Below are 6,392 nucleotides of genomic sequence, written 5' to 3' on the forward strand. Positions count from 1 at the left end.
CTATGGTGTCTGACTAGGAACAGGAATGGTGTTACCTCCAAATGGAATTTTGATGAAATGACATCCCTGGTGTCTACACCCATCATCTCCAGCATGTACCCTGGTCTATAATGTTATCCCTCCCTGTTATAAGAATCTACACAGCCAGACATGTGAATAAACTCATACTCCTGGTCGTCTTGTCTGTCTCCAAGCCTCCATGTTACCTGTAGATCTTCAAATAAGGCTACACACAATCCAGAATCAGCCTGAATGCTCTTTCTTTTTGCTCTATTTTATGCATTTATCCATTTTCTCCGTAAAAGACCCGCACTCCAGGCTGCTTGCGATGTTGTGTTGGCCTCATACACTACAGCTTTAGTCATATTAAACCATCCTGTGGCACAAACCAACAGAGGATCACTGGATCTTACAATACAATAATAATAATAATAATCATCATCATCATCTTCATCATCTCATACTGGTGTAGCTGTTGTGTCAGTTTGTCTGCAGAAAAGTGGATCCTTGTTAAATGATCTTTTAAGGAACTGTGTGTTCTCTCAAAATAGAAAGGTCTTATGTTTATTAGTTTAAACATGAGGTCGTGCGATTTCTTTCTGCAGAAGTCAGAATTTGCTGACTGTGATGTTATTAATTTAGTTTGCCGAGTAAAGTTCCTGATAAAGGTCTGCGCCTGCCATTTGGAAAGTTTTCTAAACTGATTTTGCTTTCTATATTGAATTAAAGTCCTGAAAAGGAAATTAATAGCTAGCCTTCAGGAGACAACTCAGAACAGAAGCCTGAATCTGATTGGGTAACATCTTGAAGAACAGACCATATGAGGAAAGGATGGGCCAAAATGTTTTAATCCCTGTACTGTAGACGTTACACATTGTATAGCTATTTTTACAACTGACTACAACTGGAACTGGAAAATCTTTTAGTACAATCTAACTTTTATTTTTTAGTAAAGACTTGCCTTAAGATACTTGATTGTCAATGATTATTCTGCTAGGGTTTTGAATTGTGGATTTTTTTATTTATTTCTCTCTCCATGGTCAGTATGCTACCTTCAGTCTGGTTCATCTTTTATGCCTCACTTCCCCAAACCCCTCTCTGTTATTTGCTTCTCTGACAGTAACAAATATTGTAAGCGCTCTTGACTGTTCCACAGAATACAGTTACTCTCCATTACCAAGCCAGCAGGAAGTAAAGTATGGCAATATACAGTCACCTTCTCCAGAGGTCAACGGCAATCACTACCTGGTGCAAAATGCACATCGGCACTACAAACCCTTTATGCCCCAACTTCAACAGCAGAAGCAGCAAACCAGTTGGGTGGTAGAACTTGTAAGGCTTCCTGCTGCTCGTCCGCCACAAGCCCCACGAGCAGGTCAGCTGAAGCGCCTGGAGCAGCACCAGCTCCACCTTCGCCACATCCGGCAGCGACAGGAGCAAGAAAGACAACAGCGCCTATGGCTGGAAGGGGAGAGGCAACGACAGGAGCTCCAGAAGCAGCTTGAGAGGCAACAAGCACTGCGACAGTGGCAGAAGCAAGAAAGGCAGAGGATAGAATGGCAGAGGCAGTTAAAGAGGCAACGTCAGGAGCTCCTGCAGATTCAACTTTGTCAAGAGCACAGGCAGCGGCGACAACTCCTGCAGTGGCAACTCGAGCTAGAGCAGCGGCTTAAAAGACAGCAAAAAATTCAGTCAACCAACCGAATTTCCCCCTCACATGGACTCTGCACCATCTATGAAGCCATGGAGATCATCGAGGATGAAAATGTTGAGAAAAACAATGCACCCGTGAGAAAAGATTCAGGAGGGCAGAAGAATCCAACTCCCCTGCCTCTGTCTCTAACAAATAGAAACCTCTCCCAGACAAAGCATGAGCCAGACTGGAATTACAAGATGGACGTGGTCCAGAAGTTGATCCACCAGGCATCGTTGCTTGAAGGAGACGATGGCTGTCCACCACTGCTTTATCTGCCTGGGCAAGGAGGGGGAACCCTCAGCCCACTGGAGAGTAGCTCCTGGCCCCAGATGCTGCACCAACTTAGTAATGCATCAGCCACCATCACCTCTGTTTGCAGCTACTCCCCCACACAGGGAAGCTCACCACAGGGTGACTGGACCATTGTCGAGCTTGAAACGTACCACTGAGAAATTAGCTCAGACCTTCTAAAATGATTTCTTTGTGCATAGTATAACATGCTTTTGACACAGTCTAGTTATATGTATGATGATTCACTGGATATTCAGGTGTGCCATACGATTCTGATTAGCTTATTTGTCTACCACTATCCTTTATCAGTTGGACTTCGACACGACATATATTATTTGAGTGAATTTATAGTGAATAATATTTGACAATATTATTTGAGTGAATATTTCAGTGTATACATGTTTGTGCATGTGGTAAACACCTTAGAGTCACTGCTGGCTTGAAGGAATACAGCCAAAATTGGCGATTTGTTGGGAGTGAACTAACCCACCGAACATGTAAAAATGAGCACAACTCTCTATTATTACCCAGAAATCGTATAAAGATTTGAGCGCATGAAGCTCAAACACCTGTCAGTTGATCAACACCTTTTGTCCTATAGGAATACAGAATTTAATGTGTTTAATGAACCTATAATAGAAATGAGCACAGATCCTAAATTCTTTCCTGTATGTCGAATAATGCCAGTGGTGTCTGGTTTTGGTTTTACCTCCACTCCAAGGGCATTTATTTTAAAAAATGCAGCGTCTTTGTAGTTCTTTTTCTTTTTAAAATTGTTGCGCTCGTGGTAGAACGAGATCATTGTGGCATTTTGTGGCATCTCAGAGTCTATTGAGCCTATTGTATTTGGTTTGTAAGGAAAGAGATGAACACCGAAGGCTTATGAGCACTTCGGACACAACGGTCACACTAATGACTGTGGGGTGAAGAAAATGAGACGCCATGGGTTGAGATGCTATGGGATAAAATGAGATGCTTTTTCTCTCTCTCTCTCTCTTAGAAAAGGGGGATTTCTGTTCTGTGTCCTTTCCCAACATTCCACAACCATTACCTCATTTCCTGGGTCCCTTGATTCAATAGGTTTCCCGGGGTTACCGATGATGTCATGGCAACAGTTTGAAAGACACAAGAGATGGAAACAAAGCCTCAGAAACAGAGAATAGGCTACAGGCCAGGGGCTGATCCCAAATCAGGCCCTACACCCCAAAAGCCCTTCAGCAAGGTCCCAGTTGGCACAGACCAAAGTTGCTCGTTAGATTACTTTGAAACTACTTTGGCTCTATATTTTAAGACACCTGTGTAGAATTTTGTGCTGTTTTAGTAAAAATAAAAATCTTTGGAGTTGTTGTTTATTTATTCATTCTTAAATTACTTGTATTTCTTTGCTGTGCTACCATCATGATGTCTGCTAACTGTCCCTTGCAAAACAAAATCAAATATTTCACATGATTATGTGAGAAACAAGAAACGTATCACGTGTGAATTCAAGTAAACTGATATGACCTCATGGGAATAACATGAGAAATACAAGCACACGTCCAACATTTGCCTACTTTATGCCCACTTGGTGTTAAAGCAGATATAAGCTACTTTTTCATTCTCTCTCTTGATAAGCTAATAAAGCAAAACAAACAAACAAATGGTGTTACATTAGCATCTAGTGACCACACGTTCGTCTACGTTTTATGCAAGATACGTTTGCAGGCATCTTTGCCCATGTTTACTCTATCACATAGGAGGCAGATACAATTTTACATTTTGCTCAGTTTACAGCTGGTGATCCTTTCTTTGTTCTGGTGGTCTGTGATGGAGCACAAAGACACCAAGCCCTTTTTCAGCATTTCCCCTGTTACAGTGCTGCCACCTTTAGGCTGCTAAACATCCTGTAATTCTCAGATCCCAGTTCTAGCCCTATCCTGTACGTACATTTCCCTGCTGTAAGCTTGGTAATTTAACCACTCAGTGAATTACCAAGCGTACAGCAGGGAAATGTACAGAGCCAGTAGCATCCATCAGTCCATCCATCCATCCATTTTCTCTACCAGTTATCATACACAGGTTCTGGAGTCTTTTCCAGGAACAAGGCAGGAGACACTATGGACAATCAAGGGATACAAACACACACATTCACACACTACAGGTAATGTAGAGACGGGATTCAGTTTACAGAGCATGTCTTTGGACTGGGGAGAAAACCAGAGAACTTGGAGGAAACTCCTGGGCAGGAAAGGATTTTATTTATTTATTTATTTATTTTCATTTTTTTTTCTGTTGCCTTATACACATATACGTTATATGAAATTATGTGATACAAACTTCACGTGTTATATGAAGTTATATCTCTGCTCTTCTGCTGAAGATTTGTCCTGATCTGCTGTGGTGAGTCTTTTCCAGGTTAATAATAAAAAGAAATTCAACGTGGCCTTTAGATGGCGCTCTTGCCTAATCAATATAATCATGAAAACGATATTACCATATTATTATTATTATTATAGTACCATGTTACGTGCTGATCATACTCACGTGTTATCATGAGTGTGAGGAACCTGTTGTAATTATGCTGTACTAACACGTGTTCAGTTACACTAACCACGTGCAGGCATGTACGTCACAGTGCGTGACGTCATCTATGTCAATTAAATGGGGACGAGGCCAATCTGTTTCAGCCACGTGGTCACACAGTTAAACATGGAGCTTTAAACATAACTCAATAAGTTACAACATTATTTATTTTTTACGTCCTTGATTAGTAGACAGATGCGTCACAATATTCTGATTTCACGGATTTTTTCGTGGATTTGACAAAAATCTGCTATCACAATGTCCTTGACTGAGGACGTTATATATCAGAAATAATAAGACCGAGCTATCGATGAAGCCTATGATTCACTAAAGTATCGGTTCTTAATAAATGACTCTTTTACACTTTAAAGCAAGTCGTTTTCTGAGGCTTGACACAAATAGCATGTGTTAATATTATTATAATAAATTAGAATAGTAATAGTAATAATAGTAATAATGATAATAATTATCATTATTACTATTATTATTAGAAGTAGTAATAAATAATAATAATAATAGTTATAATTACTATTATTATTATTATTATTACATTTATTATTATTAGCATTATTAGTATTATTATTAGAAGTAGTAATAAATAATAATACTACTAGTACTAATAATAATAATAGTCATAATAATACTATTATTACTATACATATAATACTATTATTATCATCATTACGTTTATTATTATTAGCATTATTAGTAATAATAAAAGTAATAATAATAATAGTTATAATAATTACTATTATTATTATTATTATTACTTTTATTATTATTAGCATTATTAGTATTATTATCAGAAGTAGTAATAAATACTACTACTACTACTACTACTAATAATAATAATAATAACAATAACAATAATAATTAGTATTATTATTGGTATTGTTATTATTACTTTTATTATTATATTAGCATTATTATTATTAGCATTATTAGTATTATTATTAGAAGTAGTAATAGTACTATCTATCTATCTATCTATCTATCTATCTATCTATCTATCTATCTATCAAACCCCACTGTTCCAAACCCCATTAATCGAATCAGTAACATGACTCATCCTGAGCGTCACTCACTAGAACCAGCGCCTGTCCGACTCACATGCAGTACGATTGTTCATTCCAGACATTATAGAGTCGACTCCGACTCTGAATCCAACTCTAATTTCTCGGCTCCAAAATCCGAAAACACAGCACAGACAAAGATTCTCTATAATATCAAATAAACACTTCTATGTTAATTAAGTACATCAATACACTATTAAGTACTGCTGACTTTATGTACTTGTGTTTGCTAACCTATTTAAATATTGAATATTTATTAGCCTATGACTAACTGTTGTTGTTTATACTGTACTATAAATAACTGTTAGTACTGTAGTTTGGAGATTTTAGCACCAGTGATATCGTATGTTTGTGGATTGTGGAGAAATGTAGCCTATTTGTCTGAGACATCACTGCAAACCAGATAGGAATCGTCTTGTTGAACCGGCTCCCATGTCTTGGAGTCGATTCTTTATTCATCAAACGGGAGGAATCGATTCCGAGCCCTACATCAGTGCGCGTGGAGAATATTCTCCGGTAACCGGGACCGTTCAGGAAGCTTCAGTTTGTGTGGATTTTTTTTTTTATATGTTATTTATTTTTTATTACTATTTAGCAGCTTAGTGTCGGATTCGGACGTAACCATGGAGACCCTCGAGGTTTTGACCTGAAATTCCATGATTTATTTATTTAAATGATAATTTAATTATTTTTCTCTCTTCTCTTGTCAAAATGCCACCTTTCACACCTTCCCTTAAGCTTCAGATGATTTTTCAGCCTGTTTCTGATCG

The sequence above is a fragment of the Tachysurus vachellii genome, chromosome 3, assembly GCF_030014155.1.
Source record: "Tachysurus vachellii isolate PV-2020 chromosome 3, HZAU_Pvac_v1, whole genome shotgun sequence".
NCBI classification, from domain to species: domain Eukaryota; kingdom Metazoa; phylum Chordata; class Actinopteri; order Siluriformes; family Bagridae; genus Tachysurus; species Tachysurus vachellii.